This window comes from Peromyscus leucopus, chromosome 3 (assembly GCF_004664715.2).
Source record: "Peromyscus leucopus breed LL Stock chromosome 3, UCI_PerLeu_2.1, whole genome shotgun sequence".
Taxonomy (NCBI): domain Eukaryota; kingdom Metazoa; phylum Chordata; class Mammalia; order Rodentia; family Cricetidae; genus Peromyscus; species Peromyscus leucopus.
In genome coordinates this window covers 42,607,985-42,628,560 of record NC_051065.1, presented here as the reverse complement: position 1 = coordinate 42,628,560, position 20,576 = coordinate 42,607,985, and the positions used below count along the sequence as shown (strand labels likewise).

The 20,576-nt window shown below is 37.1% G+C and overlaps 1 protein-coding gene across 1 annotated transcript in view; it reads left to right on the top strand.

The window, feature by feature from the left end:
- Positions 1-20,576, top strand: part of Cntnap2 (contactin associated protein 2) — a 2,034,995-nt gene that overhangs the window by 545,758 nt on the left and 1,468,661 nt on the right. The window lies entirely within an intron of this gene.

Here is a 20,576-nt window from a genome sequence, read left to right as displayed (position 1 = left end):
AAAATATTAGCATCAATTCACACCAGGATTCATTTAGTAGCAAGGGAAATATTATAACTCTTGGCCCATGTACCTCAGTTGCATCAGTGTGGTTAACACCCTCCTCACATTCAAATCTTCCACCTCTTTGCACAGCATACCATTCCATATTTTTTCTCATATTTAAGAGTTAGAGCATCTGCTTGCCTTTGTTTTCATGCCTACCTGCTTTTCTTCTCCTGATCTGGGTCACCTTTCCCTTGGCTTCCTAAACTCAGCTGTTCCTATTACAGTGACTTCTTTCAGGTTCCTTTAACCCCATGCTTTCTGTAATTGCCTTTACTATCCAAGTGAAAGAAATGACCTTCAATTTAACTCTTTGGTCTTGTGAGTGTGTCTTTGTGCTTTTCTGCCAGACTTTGCAATGCAGCCATTCAGTCTATTAATAAAAACTCAAATCCACACAGATATTTCTGCTAAGCATGGTGAGCATGTTGCCATTGCCTGTTAGGAATACTTGTTGAGCATTTGGCCTTGCCAAGGTCATAATATGCCACAATATTCAAACTGACTTCAATATATATTTCCTTGAGCTTCATGTTGAATTCCCTTTTCTGTTGGCTGCAGGCAGGTGGCATATGTAGAAATTTATTTAGTTGTTTCTCTGTTACTTTCTTTAAACCACACTTATGCCAAGTGTTTACCTTCCTGCTAAACACTTGGCATAATTCTGGGAAAGACATCATCATCTTCATATGTGAACCCATTGGTGATCCCACCATACTCCACTGGGTAGTTCCATACCTGTGGTCACTTAGACATGGCACTCAGCATTCTAGCATCAGCTATATGCAATTTAGGCAGTGACAGTGACATGTTGAATTTCATCTCTTAGTCATTAGTACAATGATATGAATCCCTTATAGGTTATATAATTACACATTAATTTCTTTGTAAATGATATAAAACAATGCTTTGATGCTCAAATTTTTCATCAACATTCGCTATCAATGCTTTTTATATTTTAGTCTATGTATTAATCAGTGTTCTTATTTTCTGGGTTGATTGGTTTGTTTGTTTTTGTTTTTACACCCATTAGTTTTCTTTGTGGTCTTGTTTTAGTTATTTGAAGTATTGAGGTTGATCTTAGGCAGAAGCATGACACAGGGTAAAATTCCTCATATAAATTCAAAATAATCTTGAAATGCGTTCCTAGATACACATGCAAGTTAAATATGTGTATTCTTTTACATTTTTCTTGACTTTTTCATGGGCGTGAACATGTTATTTATAGTTGTGTCTAAAACAGAGCAGGTTACTGGTTTCGAAAGACTATGTCCTTTATAACCATGATACAAACTTTCTTCTCCACAAAGTTTGATGCCCCTTGGCTTAATGTTACCTTTGGTTTTCGCCAGTCTAACCACTGTGAAAGCTGATAGGAAAATTTTCTATTCACTGAAAAATTTCTATTCTCCCCTTCAAATGCTACTCCTCTCAAAGGTATTTTAATATTATTATTAACTTTGTAATAAAAAGGAGATGAACCTTGTGGCAGACAGGTGTGTAATTAGACCTTTAATACATGATGAAAAGTCATGTAAGATGTAACATTCTTCTCCATTGAAAGTGATGTTAACATTTTTGTGTTCATCGCTCACTGGGATTTTTGGTACCCACGGAAAAGGAACAGCGTCAGGTGACAGCCAGTTAACTTGCATACACTGTGCCTCAGCTTTTATCCAATGAGATAGAAAATGAAATAATGCTGATTGTTACTTTCCCTTTCACAGACTAGCTGATCACAGTAGTAGCACTGACCTTGGCCATAACCTCTCTGTGTGGGAGCGCTATTGCTCTGCCGTCCAGTCAAACAGTAGCTCTACAGTTCTTTCAAAAATTTGGATAAAAATACTATGTCACAGAGGTGTAGGCAGGGGTTAGGAAAGAGGCTATTTTTTTCTTCCCCTGCAGTTAAAGATGAAAAAAAAGAAGAAGAAGTAAGAAAAAACTTACTAGCTGATGTGCCTCTAAGAAGTACCATTTTCAGGAAAGCACATCCTATATTCCCAAAACTAGTCTCCTTTTGTTCCCTTTAAAATTCACTCCAAATTATCTCAAAGTAAAGAAGCGTTCTTAATAAAAGAAAATTCTGATGCTCACATTAAATTTGCTTTGATTCTAGAAGAATATCAGCCTCAGGTTTCTCAAAGATTATCTTATCCTCCATTTTATTCGGGTTACATAACAAATGAATGAGAAGACTGAAACCTGTGTTTGGGAATATATTGGGGTGGTGTCCCACTGCATTGGAACTGGCCCCAAGATTTTTGTGGGTTGGTATTTTGGTGAGGATGTGACTAGAACTTGAAACCCATGAGTTCTGGTGCTAAGGGACAGGAATAGACAGAAAATTTTATTCAACTAATATATACAGATTCAGTATGGATGTTTTGGGATATTTTTCTGGCCATAAAAACTGGGAGATGAATTGGACACAGTGGAAAATAGTTACAGCTAATATAATAAGAAATTAAATTCTGAGCAGGAATAGACTCAAAAGTTTATGTGTGAATATATGTGCTCTTTTAAATCCAGGAAAAATATTTTCCACATCACCAATTGTGCCACTAAAAATAAATTGTTATTGGTGTACAGTGGCATTTGAAGATATTAGAAAAGTCAAATAAGAAAGAACATTCCTCTGCCATGAATAAATGATGTTCAGGCTTCCTTTTGCAAATGCCTTGTCACCTCCAGGGTAACCTGTCAAGTGCATTTTTGTATAATGTTTCAAATAACACTGAGCAGTAAGTAGAACTTAGGAAAATGTATCAATGTGCATATTCTCAGTCTCTGAACAGAAGAAATAAGGAATGTTAACTGATGAACTAAGAGTAAACAAATAATTCAAATCCTTTTAAGTTAGCTCGCAACAGAGTCAGAACGTGTAACAGAAAAACGTGGCTGTGTGCGGAATGCGTCTTTAAACTGATTTATTGAAGCCTTCAATGAATACAGTGCTATTTATAGAGGCTGGCATAGCTGCTCCTCAAGTAGCGACACAACAAACTCCAGTCCTCGGGTCCCTGGTGTTGCTACTCTCTGCTTCAGTGAGACATAGTCCTTTCTTCTAAAAATGCATTTTCACAATGGGCGATGGAATATACTTAGCACATACAAAATTAATCATCGGTGTGGTCAGAAGGCAGGCTTTATGTCAATGGACTTTCTGGGCTTTACTGATTGATATGCATTTTTGTCAAATTCAATATCAGCGAAGTTCTAAAATGGAGATGGATACTGTGCTAAAATGAAAACAAGCACACCTGAAAGGCATGATTTTTATTTATCCCATCAACTTAAAAAAAAAAAAAGGCAAGAGAGGACAATATTTTAAATTTCTGATAAAAATTGTCTGCTTCTATAGAGTTAATAATGTGTCATATTTGGGGATGAATGTGTGATAAAATGCTGATATCAAATATTTAATTTTATTTATTTTATATATTAGTAAATTAACTGATATTGATATATGACTTCATGGTTTAGAAGGCATTTTCAACATTCCATTAGCTTACTAGATGCTTAGTGAAGTTATTTTCAATGCAAATGTTGATGTCTTATCCATAGAAATTATAGCACTTTCTTGAAAAATTTATAACATCATTAAGGCCTCTAATACTATATGCTAAGTGTCTTTTCATGTTTCTATCCATTTCTAAACTCTTAAATCCAAGCAGTACTATTTTTATTTGAATACTGTGCATTGCAAATATTTACCAAGTATGTCATATACCCATAAATGCATGTAACTACAGGGATAATAATAAATAACAAAATAAAATTCTAAACACAGAGATATTTTTATTAACCACACTAGTCTTCTGGGTACCAAATTTCATCTGTAAAACAGGCCTCCTAATGATACTTACTGAGGCTTTGTTTTTCAACGTCATCGTTGTTTTATTAAAGCCAAAAATGAGGTTCTATGACACTGAGTGATGCGCTGAAGAAGCATGCGTAACAACGAGAAGTGCATCTGGGGTGCATTAGAGGCCTATTAACTGTAAATGCCAGGTCTTTACTTCATGTTCCCGAGTCCTTAGTCCATATGAAATTGTAGGACTATATCATAACATTTTATAAGAAATAAGAGATCCGCTTATTTATATAATGCTAAACATCTATTTTAAAACATTTAAACATGGGTGAGACATGTATATTCAACGCATATATTAGTATATATACAAACACATAAGCATAATTCTCTAGAAATTCATCCTCAATAGAAGGCATGGAGCACAGGACACTGTCCTGTGGCTGTTTATAATCCATCACATCATTTACCTGCTTAGCTTTTTAGTATATGATAGAATAAAGTAACCATAAAGCAAAATTCCTTTCAAGGATAAGCGATGAAAAGTCCTTCCATGTGAACATTTTGAGTCAGTAATTCAGGTCCCTTTGAATATCTATTTCTCATGAAAAAGAACAATTGTAATGATATAGCCAGACAATGAGCCACTTGTGCTATGAAGACAAAGGTAAATGGCTGACAATTTCTTGGAAATCGAGATACGTTCAAATGAGTAGAGATGGCAGCATGTCCCAGGCTTTATTGACAAAGGAATGTGGTGTCATTATCTATTACTTTGATGGTTCATCAAATCACAATAAGAGAGTCCAGCCTGGAAAGTAATACCAGAGCTTTCTGTCAGCACTTTGCTAAAAATCCATGCCAGCACAAAAAATATTCTGTGGCTTTTTAAAAGCAAGGTTAATGTTTAGTGTGTAGCTCATGGTAAAATACTTGCCTAGTGTGCAAAAGACTGTGAGTTCAATCCCCTCTGACACACAAAACACTAAATAAATGAATAACTTTAATCAGTTTATACAAGAGATGATCAGCGTGTTCATTATTTGAAGGTAAATGATGGGCATAGTTTAATTTGCCATTCTAAAGAACACTGACCATATGCTATTACAGAATCCAGTATTGTCAGGCATGGGAGGTACCCTGAGAACCTGGTGTCTACTGGCCTTTTTCCAGAGACAGGGTAGCAGAGATTCAATGTGGCTTGCTCAAGAGAGTCTGGGACAAATTAGAATTTACCTTTTCCAGACTCACACTGTGAGGCTTAGCTAAACACACCAGTGCTGGGAAAGCAGTGAAGTTGTTTCCCAAAGGCTGCACCCCTCTCTCTGGTGTTGTGGTCGTGAATAGATGTGTCTCATTTGGTTTCATTGCCATGTCTCTATTTCTTATTGGGGAATATAAAAAGCAACTTCTGTTCTGTCTTAGGAGCTGTAAGAACTCTAGCCATACACAACCCAGTGGATTAGCTGCCTCCACTTCCTTCCTATATCTGATTATGTTGTTTTCTCAAGATTCATGATCTAGTCCCATCTGGAATTGATTCTCTGGAAATTTCTCTATGGGACCTTAAAAACCCACATTGCCTATATGTGATAAATTTGCTTTCACATTTTTTATGTAATTTCTTGGTAAATAAATTGATAATTGTTCCCAATTGCTTTCTAGATGTGATGGAGAATTCTCCACTTAGCTCTCCGGGCTCAGCAGGCTGTTTGCTTTCAAACTCTCTTTCTTCCCACTTCTCCGTGCCCACCTGGCCAATTAATCAAAGTGTCATTGTACAGCTTCTGATTAGCCTCATTGCTGTGTGTTTTCTTGCTTATGTTTTCTCTTCCTCATGCCCCCAGGAGGCATGAGTTCTCCTTTTCACTATGTGAATATTCTGTACCATAGCCCTTTTCTTCTGGAAGATACTTGAATGTGTAAAGAGTCAGAGATATGAAAGATTGAAAATGGGGGATTTGAGGGAATGATTTTTGAAGGATTGAGGAGATAAGGAGTAGTGGATGGGGTTGAAAGGGTGGGAGCAGAGACAGTGAGGGATGTGGGGATTGGAACAGGTGGGATGGGATCTTAGGGCGTGGAGGCTGAAGGGATGAAACCTGTGAGAGCTGAGAGGATGAACAATGATAGAATGGGGGCTGAGGGAATGAGGAATAAGGGGCTGAGGGGTGAGGAGATCAGGGCCAAGGGAGCCAGGTGGATTGAGGCTGTGGATATAGCATCCTGCAAGAGGTTTGAGTCTCCAAGCTCCTGCCTCCTACTTGTTTGTCTACAACTGGCTTCCTTTCTGATCCTTTGTTCCTAACCTATCATTCTGAACTTGCCTCTGGCCTTCTCTTGCCTGTAAGACAAGAATTTTTGTTTCTGTCCCTTCTGCTTATCTAAAGTTTTCACCATCATGGCCACAATGCAATACCATCAGGACCAGCAATGGTGGAAAAATAACTCAACCCTTTTTCTTTTCTGACTTCAACTCCATCTGAAGTGAGAGCTAACCTCCATGAGTGTCCTGGAGATTACATTCTTTCTCTTTTCAAGTAGCACATTGTGTTTCTCCATGGACTCTTTTTTGGGAGTGGGGGAAATTCAATCATTGTCTAAAACTTGTATAGCAAAATAAGCAAATATGGGGGGAAATAATGTCTTCCTATAAATCAATATAGTATGCTTTGGAGCGTTCCTTCAGTGGTCAAATACAAGATTTCTTCTTTATAAGACAGACTGAGAAAAAATGTAGATTGTCATAGAATTTCTTCCTAAAATAAGAGGGGTGTGTGTGTGTGTGTGTGTGTGTGTGCGCGCGCGCGCGCGCGCGCGCGCGCGCGCTCAAAGACGGAGGCATCTGGAAGACGATCAGAAGGTGATTTGAAAAACAATATTAAGAGAAAGGGTCAATAGAAATTGGCAGTAGATAGCCATGCTGCACAGTTGCCTTCTTTTCCAAGTGAAAAAGACAGAGTTGGGCAAAGCCATATACTAATGAGTCCTCACTAGTGAAGTCTGCAGAAACCAGTGGGCATCTTAAAGTTTCAGCTCCAACAGTCTTCGTTACTATTTCCTAGTTAAGCAAACAGCTATTTTGACACATAAATTACAGAGCCTATGGCTAACAATTTTTGTCAAAAATATGAAATCAGTAGAGTGTGGAGCCATAATCTTAATGATTATTTTTAAACAAGTAAAATATCCTCTTATAGTCAATAATCAAAGCAAATAGACTTAGTACCATGTTTCATCCTGACTCAATAAACAACTCCACAGTCTAACTTGTCACCCACAGAAGCTATCACAGCAGGCTTGCTTCTCTTCCTTCTGTCACCTCCCACATGTGAGTAAAATCCAAGTTTGGGTGGCTTTCAAAATGACCAAAGCCTTTCTCCTACAATCCTGCTGCTGGGGATGTTCAGGTACATACTACTTCTAATTTGCATGGCCATCCAAGGGCCCGTTGTCTCTAGATACTATCTCCAATGACTTTACCATGTGGCTCCAATGTTGTGGATTTCTTAAATTTGTGGCCTTAAATGACACTGCTTACTGGGAAATTAGAATGATTTCTAGTTAGAAAAAGAATACTTCTTGCATTAAACTTTCACTTTCTTTGTAATATATTTAACATTTTTCTTCTCTGTAATTAATGGAACACATCCAATATTCCATTGTCACAGACTTCCAACCCTACACACCCCTTCAATCTTTGTGCCTTCAGCAGCACTCTCCTACGTGCCCTCCTCTCAGACCTCTTTCCTTGTGTGTGCTGTTTATCCCAGCCTTGTTCCTTCTTCATGAAGCTTCTGCTGAAAAGCTCCCCTACCCAAGAGGTTTTCCTGGGTCACTAATTGAATGACATTAACAACCCACTCCAAACCCTTGTCTTTCTCTCCTGCTTCATTTTCCATGAAATAGTAACCATTATCTGAAGTACTTTAGAATTTTAAAATTCATTATAAATGAATGGTCACTGTTACCCACCACATTAGGCAGTCAGCAATCATCAAGGAAATTGACAAATACATATCATCCTTCCACCTAGCACCATTGGATATTTATCCTTAATATAACTCGTTTTTTCATATTTTAACTTAATATAACTTGAAGGATATTTCAAAACTGTAGAAAGCAGAATAAATTAGAGATCAGCAAAGATTTAATTAATGAAAGACCACATAAGTAGCATTTTGAAGAGCATATATTTCAGTCAGCTTTTTAAACTATGAGTATAGCTTTTGCAGAACTGATCTCATAGACTAATTTTTAGACTTGTATCACACATTGGCAGTTAATTAAATATGCTCCTACAGCTTCACTCTTACCACTGTATAGTTCCCCACTTTTCACTTTGCACCTTACTGAGCATGTGACCTAACAACAATGACCTAGGACAAGAACACTGGAAGATATTTCTCTAGAGTAGTTCAGTCAGTTAAAGACAGAAGAAGAGTAAAATGTTCAGGAATACACCAGAACAGAGCTTCTTATTATAAAATACTCTTCTTTGATCAACCAGTTAATAAAAATTATCCACCAAAACTTTAAGAGTACTCAAGACCATTTTCCTATATTGCAGTTGACCATGACAGTTTCTAATTATTTGTTTCTTTAAACTTCTAGATAAAGTCAGGGAAAGGGATTAGTGGGTAAAGCCCTTACTGCAAGTGTGGTGACCTGAGTTCCATCTGCAAACCCCACATAAAGATGGACATGTCGTGAGAGTGCAATCTCAGCGTCCCTACAATGAGATGGGAAAAGATGGGATTATTTCCTCCAGTCTGAAGACTACCTACTCTTTTATATGCAACAGAAAACAAAAGACCCCATCTCAAGTGAGGTGAAAGATGAAGGCCAATTTCCAAGGTTTTCCTTTGACATCCACATGTCACACACACACACACACACACACACACACACACACACACACACACACACAGAGAGAGAGGGAGGGAGGGAGGGAGGGAGGGAGGAGGAGGAGAGAGAGAGATGTAAACTAGTATCACCACCATCAATTATAGATTACAATTTACAATTTCTCTCTGGCTTGAACACTCAAGTTTCATTTTTTACACTATTTCCTTTTAGGATAGTGTGATCAGAAATAAAATCTCAAAAACAATTCCAGATCTAAGAAATGGAAGAAACAAAGGTCTTTATGATTTCATGCTATAGAATTTAGTCATATAAAAATAAGAAAGTCAATTTAATGGAGATAAAAGCTTAGCTTACTTTGAAAAGTCTCACAAATGTATTTCTTCTCGAGTATATATCACAGTTTAGTGGATAATTTGAAATGGATTCATCTGTTGCACCATCTGTCAGAAATGTAGTACATCTGCTAAATGTCCAGCAGAATTTGAACTATGTCTCCAAGTAATTCGCCCTTGGTACATGCCGACCGGACAATTTCCTTTTTGATTTACAGCAGCTAGTTATGCAAGTGTGCCTGGGTTTTTAGCTGTACCACATTTGCATTTGCTTCTGAACATAGCTATATTACTATCAGAGAGTAAAATAAAATTAGTATGAACTAATCTAGATTTAAAGCCAAAATATTGACTCTTTCCCCTTCATATCCTATTGTATAGAATGTGTCCAAATTTTTAAGTTGGTAAAGTTCATGACAATAGTCTTCCTTATGGGAAAAGAGTGGGCAAGTTCGTACAGAGGTGAATGAATGTCTGTCCAGTAATGTAGATTTTTAATTGGAAAGTAAAAAAAATGAACTGTCTTTTAGGAGTTAAAATGGAAAAGTTGAATATGCCTCAATATCCAAAACTAGGTAGTGTTTGCAGTGCACAGTTTCAGATGGAATTATTCCCACTGCTGCATCGACTCAGTAAGTAAGGAGCTCCTGCTTCCTGTCCAGCTGTGAGGCTCTGGCAAGTGTTGACACAAAGTCAGTCACAGTCCCCACTCTCACAGAAAAAAAAGCAAAATGTGAATCTGATAGCAAATAGATCATTTCAGATTTCAATTAATACCATGAAAAACGCGAGGCAGTAGGACACCATAGCAAGTACTATCTACAAAGTGTGAACATGCGAGTTGAATTGATGACTTCAGTGGAATGGGTCAAAAAGGTGATGTCTGACCTGGAATCAGAAAAGGAGCCAGGCACCCAATGAAGGGAATTCTACCTGGGGAAAATAGCTCATAAGACAAAAGGTATTATAAAAAGAGAAAGGAAAGATAAACTGCAGTTTAATCTTCCAGAAAGAGGAAGAAAATAAAACATTCCTAGAGTTATTGCAAGACTGGACCACCCAGAGCCCTAGTGGAGACTGCATTTCATATTCATTGAGATGGGAGGCAAGCAGGAGGCTGTCCAGTAATGCCTTAATCTGATCTCCATTTATAAAAGGTCTATTTGGCAACTGTGAAGAGAATACATTATAAAGAGATAAAGATCAAAGCAGGAAGTAAGTCCCCAATAAATATGTATTGAATGGACAAATAGGATGACATGCATGTACTTTACTGAGCCGCATAGCTCGTGAATGGCTGATTATGCATGAGTCTCTTTGAAAACACCTATTTAAAACTGTTAGAACCTTTTTGAGTTGAAAGAAGTGGGTCTTATATGACATAGAAGATGGTGGAATTGGTGTGATGTTATTATAAAGGACATTATCTTAAATCAGATGAAAATTAGGTGTGGGAAGAAATTATCTGTTAGTTTCAGCATTATTAGGAAGTCAGCATAGCTCCCAAATCCAGTACAACAGGTATGAGTTTTAACTGAGGTAAGGTAAGAGATGGTGTATCCTTGAAAGGTCCTTAAAAGCACAGAACTTATAACCAGATATAACTAAGGTTTTGTGGTGACTCTAATATCTTGTAGTAAATCATAAGCTTTGTCTTGGAAATAGTAATAATACCTATCCCAACCAATTATGGTCATAATTCATTTTTAAAAATCCACTTAAAATATTAGTTAATATTTCTTGTCACAAAAGTACTCCATAAATAATTGATATTAATATTTTTATCTACTAATTTAACTTTAATGATTTCTACCATTAATACATGATCCAAATTGGAAATGGTGAGTTTGAAGTGGAGAAGGTTGCCTCATTGAGGTTCTACAGTACTAAAATGAATAAGGCATTCATTGGTTTTTACTGTGTAGAATGGAAACTCAACAACAAAAAATAGCAAGTATGGAGTGCTCTGCCAAAAATAAAACATCTTTATCACATCTATTCCATTGATCATTGAAGAAAAGAGGGGAGAAAGACTGTAAGAATCAGAAGTTGGGGAGAGTGCTGTGAAATAGTATTTTCTGAGCATTCATGGCTGTTGCATGCAAGAACTCAAAGAAGCAGTAGTTGCCTGCATGAGGCTGCATAATCTCCAGCAGTCACAATTCCATTGTGGATGTGCAAAGAACTCCTGTAGCCCCAGCACTAGCAGAGACACAGATGATGTTCAATGGGGAAGGGAGAGTCTGTTTCTTCAGGGATGTGGTCCTAGGTGTGTTACCCTTGCTCCATTGAATTGCCCCATATGTATGAGGGTACAGATAGCATAAATTGGATTCACTGTGCTTTGAGAAATGACTTGAAGTTGGGAAGGGAATGTGAGGTGTTTAGGAAGAAGCGGAAGGAGGTAGTAGGGGTGAATCAAAAATCTAGGTACACATAAAGTTCTCAAAGAAAAATTAAAATATATTAAAACAAAATTAATAATTATGTGCAATCAGCTTTGTCTGGCAAGAAATAGGGAAGATTCAGTGAAAAGTAAAAGAGGGGAGGGGGTGGATTGTTGTTTAACTGAGGAAAACAACTTTATATGTTTCATTGCATGCACAGTATATGCTCTTAGTTCCTAGTTGAGTTCTACTAAATTAGCACATGACAAAAACACAATTGAACTTCTCTTTTTGGCCACTGTCTCTACAAAGTTGTTTTCTGCTGTGGCATGCAAAAACACACCCATTGTTTATTATTATTATTTTATGTGTCTTAGTTAGGGTCACTATTGCTTTGATGAAACACCATGACCAAAAGCAACTAGGGGAGCAAAGTGCTTATTTTGTTCATTATTCCACATAACAGTTCATCATCAAAACAATGAGGAACTTATGCAGGGCAGAAACCTGGAGACAGGAGCTGATGCAGAGACCATGGAGTGCTGCCTACTAGTTTGCTTGGCTTACTCAGCCTGCTTTCTTAAAGAACCCAGGACTACCAGCCCAGGAATGCCCTGACTGGGTCCTTCACTATGAATAACTAATTAAGAAAATGCCCTACAGGCTTGCCTACAGCCCAATCTTATGAAGATATTTCCTTAATTGAGATCCATTCCTCTTTGATGACTCTATATTATGTCAACTTGACATAAAACTAGACTGTATTTGTGCCTGTGTGAGTTTATGTGCACCACATGCATGCAGTTGCCCATGACAGATAGAAAGAAGATGGTATCAGATCACCTGAACTTACAGGGGATTACAATCTGTCATGTGTGCTCCGGAAATCAAACTTAGGTCTTCTGAATGAATTACAAGTGCTCATAACTTCCGAGTCATTCCTGGCCCCAAATTTCATTCCTACATAGATTTTATTGAGAATTAATTCTCAATCGAGTTTTATGTTTTAACAATGATTTGATACTTGCATTTTCTGTCCAAAGAAGTTAAATATTCAATGAAGAATTCAATACAAATGATAAAAATTCTCTGTGTACTATGAAATATATTAAAATTCAGCAATATCTTCATTGGAATTTATGTGATAGATCACTCTGTAAAAATGTATGTATCCAGAGTGATAATCATTTTTGTGATAATGAACAGATGTGTATTTTAGATGTTATTAATACACATATGTAAACACAAGTGTCTCTTTTATTAAAAGTGGCGGTGAATATGAGTATTTACACATGAAGAAAAGCCATAAAAACTACTGTTGTGGGAATGAGAATATTCATCAGCTTTGTATGAAATTTTATAGAAGAGGAAAAAAATTGATCTTATTTCCAGGGACAAAAAGCAAGCCAGACTAGATATGCGGGAGCAAACATCCTTGAAGTTGATATATCATCTCTATAGATGGGGGCTTGTGGTGGGGAATAGGGTGGAAATAATACGTGGATAAGAGCAGATTGAATAGAAAGCAACATTGCCTTGCCCTGAAGGAGGACAAACATTTTTCTAGTACCTCTATCCTATTGTTTAACATTTTGCTTTTCAATTCCTGAGATTTAAAATAGAAATCATAGAACTGACTAAAAACTGGAAATGTCCCCTTTAAAAAGTGGGAAATTAAGGAGACAGTACATATCATGGCCTTAAGCAAGTTCCTCAAATTCATGTAACAAGAACTAAAAACTTAAGGGGCATGTTCTTTCCACTGCTGTGGTTATACAAATAACTATTGTTATCTTCAAAGTCATGAGTAGTTCTTAGTCATTGTTCTATTGCAGTGAAGAGACAACATGACCACAGTAACTCTTATAAAAGAAAGCATTTTGTTGGCATTTGCTTATAGTTTCAGAGGTTTAGTCCATTCTCATCATGACAGAAAACATGGCAGCATGCAGGCAGACATGGTGCTTGTGTAGTAGCTGAGAGGTCTACATCTGGATCAACAGGCAGCAGGAAGAGAAAAACAATGGGGCTAGCTTAGGCTTTGAAAACCTACCACTGGTGACACACTGCCCACCAATGGTGACACACTTCCTCCAACAAGGCCACTACTACTCAAACAAGGCTGTACCTCCTAATCCCTCTCATGTAGAGCCATTCTCTAACAAACAAGCATCCTCATAAAATATATTAGCTGTATTCCTATTCAAACCACCACACCAATCTAAAAAGATGCCTACCACACAGTGTTAACAAACAAACCAAAGTGTCAGTTTGTCTGATTACCTCAGTATTTAAAGTAAATCATAGAAATACTGAAGAAAGGAACTAGAGAGATGGTTTAGTAGTTGAAAGAAAGTACTGTTCTTGTATGAAACCTGGGTTCAGTTTCCAGAACTATGTTGGGCAGCTCACAACTGCCTATGACTCCAGCTCCAGAGGATAGGATGCTCTCCTCTGGCCACCAGAAATACTTCCAGGCACATGCACACACAAAACACTCACACACACACACACACACACACACACACACACACACACACACAATTAAAAAGGAATAAAGCAATCAATTTTTTAAAAGATATAGTGAAATAAAACAATATTTTATTTGTTGCAAAACCTACACATTTTTTTAAAATGCAAAACTTAAATATATATATATATATATATATATAAATTGTAGATTAAACTTCACCAAGTTTTGGCCTCTGGGTGTGATTATACACCAGAAAAGTTCTTTGGGGATGAGAGTTTCACAAGGACACAGGGAATGAAGGAGGCAAGTATGTTTTGTATTATAATATAGTGCTAAAGTTAGTAAGACTTTGAGGTGAATAAACAATGCCTAGTCAAATAATGTATGTCAAGAAAATAAGACAAAAATATCAAGCTTCTGAATGTGCCACCCTGAAATATGTGTTCAACCAGCTGCTCAAGTTTATGGAATAAAAATAGTAGGCATGTCATAGCTATAAGAAAATCTCTCCTTCACTTCCTTCCTCTCTCTCTTTCTCCTGTCTTCCCTTCCTCTTTCTAAAAAAGAAATGGAGAAAAACAATGACTTATATTCATGTGAATAAAATCTCTAAACTATATAATAGGTCCTGTCCAAGTCTTCTCTTAGCAAGTTTAATCCTACTAATAATTTATTTAAAGAAATCTTTGAAAGTTTGAAATAATCTCAGTGATTACTAAGGAAAGTACATGGACCATAGCTTCAGTTTTCTTTTCATCCAAATCCTGAAAAGGTCCATCAGAGTCCATTAAAAATCACACTTCATTTGTCCCTGGTATTTGCCACTGTCGTTGTAGTAATGGGTGTAGGCAAATATACCAGCCCAAAACACAGCAACTGAGAGAAAGGGCACAGGAAGCGTTAAGCAAGTGCATATAAAGGTTGGTGAACGAAAAGACAGCACAGAAAGAATCAGAAACAGTGAGCAAAATGTAATGCTGAAGCCCTGGAAAAGTATTGCAGAGCTTGATAAGCATCAAAGACAGAAGACTCCCAATAGAAGGGTAATCCTACTAAGAAAACCAGGAAGCAGAATGAGCCCATAGTTCATTGCGGAATTCAAAACAGTTTTGATCTTACAGAGTAAGGCAGGAGCCTGGTAACGGGAGGTAGAATATGAGCTATCAAGAGGCCTAGCTAAGAATTCTTCAATGTCTCCTGACTAGGGAGGAGCTTTCATAAAACCCAATGCAGTGTAATGGTATAGATGGGGCTGCCATAGCTTCACCCTGAGATGTAGACTTAGGACACATGGAGAATGCTGGGAGATGCTTTCCATTAAGAACATACCTCTCCAAGTGAATTTCTTCCCTATATGCAAATGAGATGCTCACTGTCCAGAAAGCCCTACTTGGTTCTAGCATCCCATCCTTTATACTTTAAAGTGTTCTAGTGTGGCTGGCCTTTGCCAACTTCTTCCTGTGACTCTTGATAGCAGAGAGCATTCTCAGCCATTAAAAGGCAAAAGCTACTTCTTATCTGTCAGCCAGCTATTTCCTCCATTTCATCCTGAATTAGTACTGCATTCTTATAGCTGTTCTGCCTTCCTGATTGACTGAAATTGTATGAAAATAAAACTCAAGGCCCATCTGCTCCTCTAGTTTTCATCCAAGGTTTCCTGGAAAGAAAGCACCCTGGAATTGAAATATTTGCAATGGCTACATGGATGCAGAACTGGAATGCATCCATGCACAGGAACTGCAGTAGTGGATTACCTAGACCTCCCTCTACCTTTATTTATTACTCTATTAAGATGCTCACCTTCTCTAGGGTTTTCCGGATGCCCTAGTGTTTCATAACTACTACATTGAAATACACACTTTAGGCTAATAGGCAAGCCAAGCTTTTAGAAGTTGTCATATGTCTTAATCATTATTGCAATCAGAATAAAAACAGACGGTTCATCATAACAGGCAGTATGGCAATATACACAGGCCCAAGTGTAACTACAGCAATCAAGGGGGAATTTCACACCCACTGTGACTTCTGATGATGCTTAAGCTGTTTCTTTTTTTTTTTTTTTCTTTTCTTTTCTTTTTTTTTTTTTTTTAGAATCTTCTACCCTTCTTTCCACCTATCCATAGTTTTCCAGTTCTTCAGACTTTATTCTTTCTGGGCATTTTAAGTGGTCACTAGTCATTCCTCTTCTGAATACCTGAGTGGGTGTTAAACTAGCCAGACAGTAAAGATTTCAGCTTCACAGGTCGAATGGTCTGTACTGAAACTTTCTGTGGTTCTGTGGAAGCAGCCATGGATACCACCTCACCAATTAAAGCTGTGTCCTAGTAACACTTCTTAGAAAAGAACTCAGGCAGGCTTGGAGCTGACCTGTGGGTCAGTGTTCTATACTGGAAATTCTCAACATTTTCTTGGCTTCACAGAAACTTAGCTAAATTCCTTCATTATTATGTTGGATATTAGAAAAGGGATGAACTGACATATTCATGACACCACTGTTCTTTTTTTTTTTTTAATAATTTACTTAGCTTTATTTAATGTGCTTTTGTGTGAAGGTGTCAGATCCCAAGGAACTGGAGTTAGACAGTTGTGAGCTGCCATGTGGGTGCTAGGAATTGAACCTGGGTTTTCTGGGAGAACAGCCAGTACTCTTAACCACACAGCCATCACTCTGGCCCAGGTCACATACTTCTAAGTGAGCCAAAACTAATGGACCACTCATCTCAAGATTTCTAGTAATTAATTACATTCTAGATAAACACCGAATTATATTATTAAATATTATTTTTGTGTTGTAAGTTTAGTAGTTTTATATAAGCTTGTCTACTATGCATTTATGAAAAATGGGATAAATAGACTTTATTGCATGATGTGTTTACAACTGCATAAGTCAGGAAGTAAGACACCAACAATATTTGTAATTAGTGTCATCTTGGAGAAAACACAGTAAATGTAATAGTTTTATGTAATGCTGAAGTTGTATATAGTATTTGAATTAAGAAAAATGTGAGATTGCCAAAGCTTAAATTGTGACCATTCTACAGTTACCATTAACATAATACAGTTATACATAAACTCTTATTTTTCTTATTCCAACTTCCATAATTAGAATGATAATTATATGATTTTTAGTTGACTTTTTAAATTTTAAAATGTAGCTTAAATGATTTCCAATTAATAAAACATATTTGGTATTAAAATCAATTGCCACAATATCAGTTTTTTAGACTTTAAAAGTATACTTTTTTATTTTAATTGCATTAGCTAAGAGATCATTAAGGGATTATTGTATATATCATTTTATTTTCATCAATGTAAATATATATTGACTTATTAAATACTTTCTTTCAAGAAACCTATCACTTACTGTTGTCAGATATATGAAGCTTAGACTAGAAAAGATCCTTCCAGCACAGTGCTGATGATTTTTCTATGCCTCAACTTCTCATCTCCTGATCAATAAATACTCTGATGTTTCTTTATCAAAGAGACTTTCCTTGACAAAACATCCTAGAACAGCAGCTGCCCTTCCCCCACCCAAATCGAGCCCTTGACCCTCCTTCCTCCTAAATGTTAATCACCAACTCCATGTGGTTATTGGTCTAATTCTTGTCATGGTTCCTTAGCATTCTGAGGGGAAAACATTGCCTTTTCCCTTCGGAGGCTCTGCCATACTTACCACAGCACCCTGCCTAACTTCAGTTTAAAGGCACGTACTGACACAGCATGGATATTGGCACATTTTCCACAAGAGGAGATCATCAGGAGGAGCACTTCCAGGTTAGATGCAGGAGCTGTGCCAAAACCGATTTAAAATTAGAGTCAAGGAATTAAAAACTAGGAAAAAAAATGCATCTCTGCCTTCTCGCAGCTAAATTTAATAATATATTGTAACCATAAACATAAAATCTGCTCACTTAGTATAGACTGTGAACTCATCTCTTTTAACACATATTTTATGTTCATCTTTTCAATCTTTACATTGAATTTTCTGGGGAATTTAATCATACACACCTGTCAGAGTTCCCAGAGGAACTTAGAGAATAACTAAGAAAAACAAGACATGTTGTGAGCAGGTTTGTTCACTTTCACTTCTAATTTTTAAACACTTGAATGGTGAAGTAGTACACGATGATTCGTTCCTCAGTGTCTGTGGGGATTTAACTACACTTCAGTGAAATCCCAACAAAACTAGTGTATTTTCTCTATTGTTAAAGTTTTTTTCTTTCTGTTTATAAGCTTGAGATGTGAAAACCATTCAGGAAAGTGTTGTTTGATTCCCCATCTTATTAAACAAAACCCTAGGTAATGTGAGCATTTGTTTAGGAATTAAAAAAAAAAAACATCTTTTTGAAAAGAAGTTCTCTACTATCTTGTAGTTTACCTCTCAATCTTTCAGATAAACTCAAACTTTCAGATAAAACATCAAAGACTTCATTCCCATGAGAACCACAAACTTGATAAGAGAGAAAGTCAGCTGAGCAATGTAATGCATGAAGTCTGTTGGTGCTAAGTGCTGGGAAGGACAGCAGGGCAGGAATAGAGCGCTGAGGAGACAGCAGGGGCAGCTCTGCCATCTCACAGGCCTGGGAAAGGATTGGGGTGAGACCAGGAACATTTTGGAATAGCAAATGTGAAGTCTCCTAGCAGGAGGTGGTTTGCCACTGAAGGAAGAGGACAGAGTCATTGTGTCTAGACAGTGGTGGAGAAGAAGTTGAGGCAGCCACTGTAGGCTCTGAGGCCTTTAGACCTCATTCCAAGTGATCATAGATGCCAGAGCATCCTCTGACTTTGCCTTGAACATTCACCTTGGTGGAGTTGAGTCACCAGGGATACTGGAGCAGTGAACGGTTATTTTGTTGTACCTGTTTCGTGAAACCCCCAGACACCACCAAGGAGCCGGTTTCCAATGCAAGCACATAAGGGTACTTTCATTCAGGTTCAACCTGGGCCACCGCACAGCCACAGATGGAAGGCAATGTGGCAGCGACCAGGAGCCCAGGTGTAGAGGGTTTTTATAGGGAAAAAACACAAACCAGGAATTGGCAACTTGGGATAGGGTAGAAGGGGAAAGGTGATTTTTTTGAAATTATTGGTCTAGACTTTGGGCGCAAAACCACATTTGACATCATTAGGTTAGACTTTTGGTGAGGAACCACAACCCGCTGAACAGGATTATCTGGATTGTTCAGCAGTATTATCTAGATATCTTCAAGGGCCATAAACTGCAGACAGGATATCTGCAGGAGGATACTGCTCTGGTCCTTCCTGGAACTGAGTACAGCAGGTGGTCTGAGATGGTGGCCCTTTCCCTAAGATGGAGCCTGTAAAGTAAGTTCTAGGCCTTCACATTTATATCTCACTAATCAGGTATAAACATACCTGAGGTTAAAATGAAGATATTTTACTGAGAATGTTATTACTTTTCTTAAGGATACTTCAATACTTCTGAGAAAATGGAACATGTGTACAACTACATTCTTCAATGGCTTAGAGGTATAGAATGTTTGGAATGGGAAATTTGTTTTATACGTCTTATTTCCCAAAAATATACTATAAAGTAAAAAATTCCATATTGATTGCTAAAATTTATACATAGCCTTCCTTGTTCTTTTCTTCATGTTATACTGGATCCATATGTATATTTGTTTACATAGACACATGTAATTTTAACTAGATTCTACACTTTGGAGAGAGCACATAGTTTATGTAGTTTTTTTTTTTTTTACTTTGTTTTGATTTTTTTCTTTCTGATAATATGTAAGTGGATGAGGAAGAACTGAATGAGCATGGTGTTATGAAAGAGGATGTAAAGCTAATTGTTTTCTAATTTTTATTCTGTTATGAATTTTTCTTCTGTTTTCATAGTGTCTAAGAAAACAAAATATATTCAATACCGAAAGTGTAAAATTTAATGTGAAGCTCCATAGCTTCTGTTCCAAATGACTATTCTAACTGTAGGAATTCATTGAGTTGTAGAGACTTTGGTTCGGCTTAATTTTAATGTGATTTTTTTATTTATTTGTAATAATTTTAATAATAAAGTTTATAAAATAAAAATTCCTTTCTTAGTAGCTCCAGACTCATAGTGACATTTTTGTGAGGATCCATTTTCTCTAGTGGAGACAGAAGATGTTAAAGGAGCAAGATGGTCAGTAGGAGGGCTATGCAGTTTTGAGGACCACAGCTGTTGCTGCTGACTCCTTGGATTAGGTCTGCTGCCCTGGAGGTGAGAGGTCAGGGGTTAGGATAGTCCAGGAGAACAAGTATAGCCCTGGATGTACTCTATCAGAGGGAGGATAGCCTAAGAGGAGAACAAAGAGATGGGTCCTGAACACTAGGAAAATTTATCAATTAGGAAATTAAGAAGTATACATGAAAAGAACCAAGAGGAAACAGCTAAGAAGAGATGATGTTTAAAAATAAATGTTAATGGCATTGTAAAAGCCATGAGTAGATAGTACTACAGATAGATTCAAGGCAGAAATTGGTGACTTTTTAGATAGTAATCCTTTCATGCTGGCTATTATTATTTTTCTCCATTATGATCAGCTATTTCCTTTTTTCATTAGTAAGAACATTTAACACACAACCTTCTATCTCAAATATTTAGGTACCCAAGACAGTATTATCATCTGCAGGCTCAATGTGATGCATCT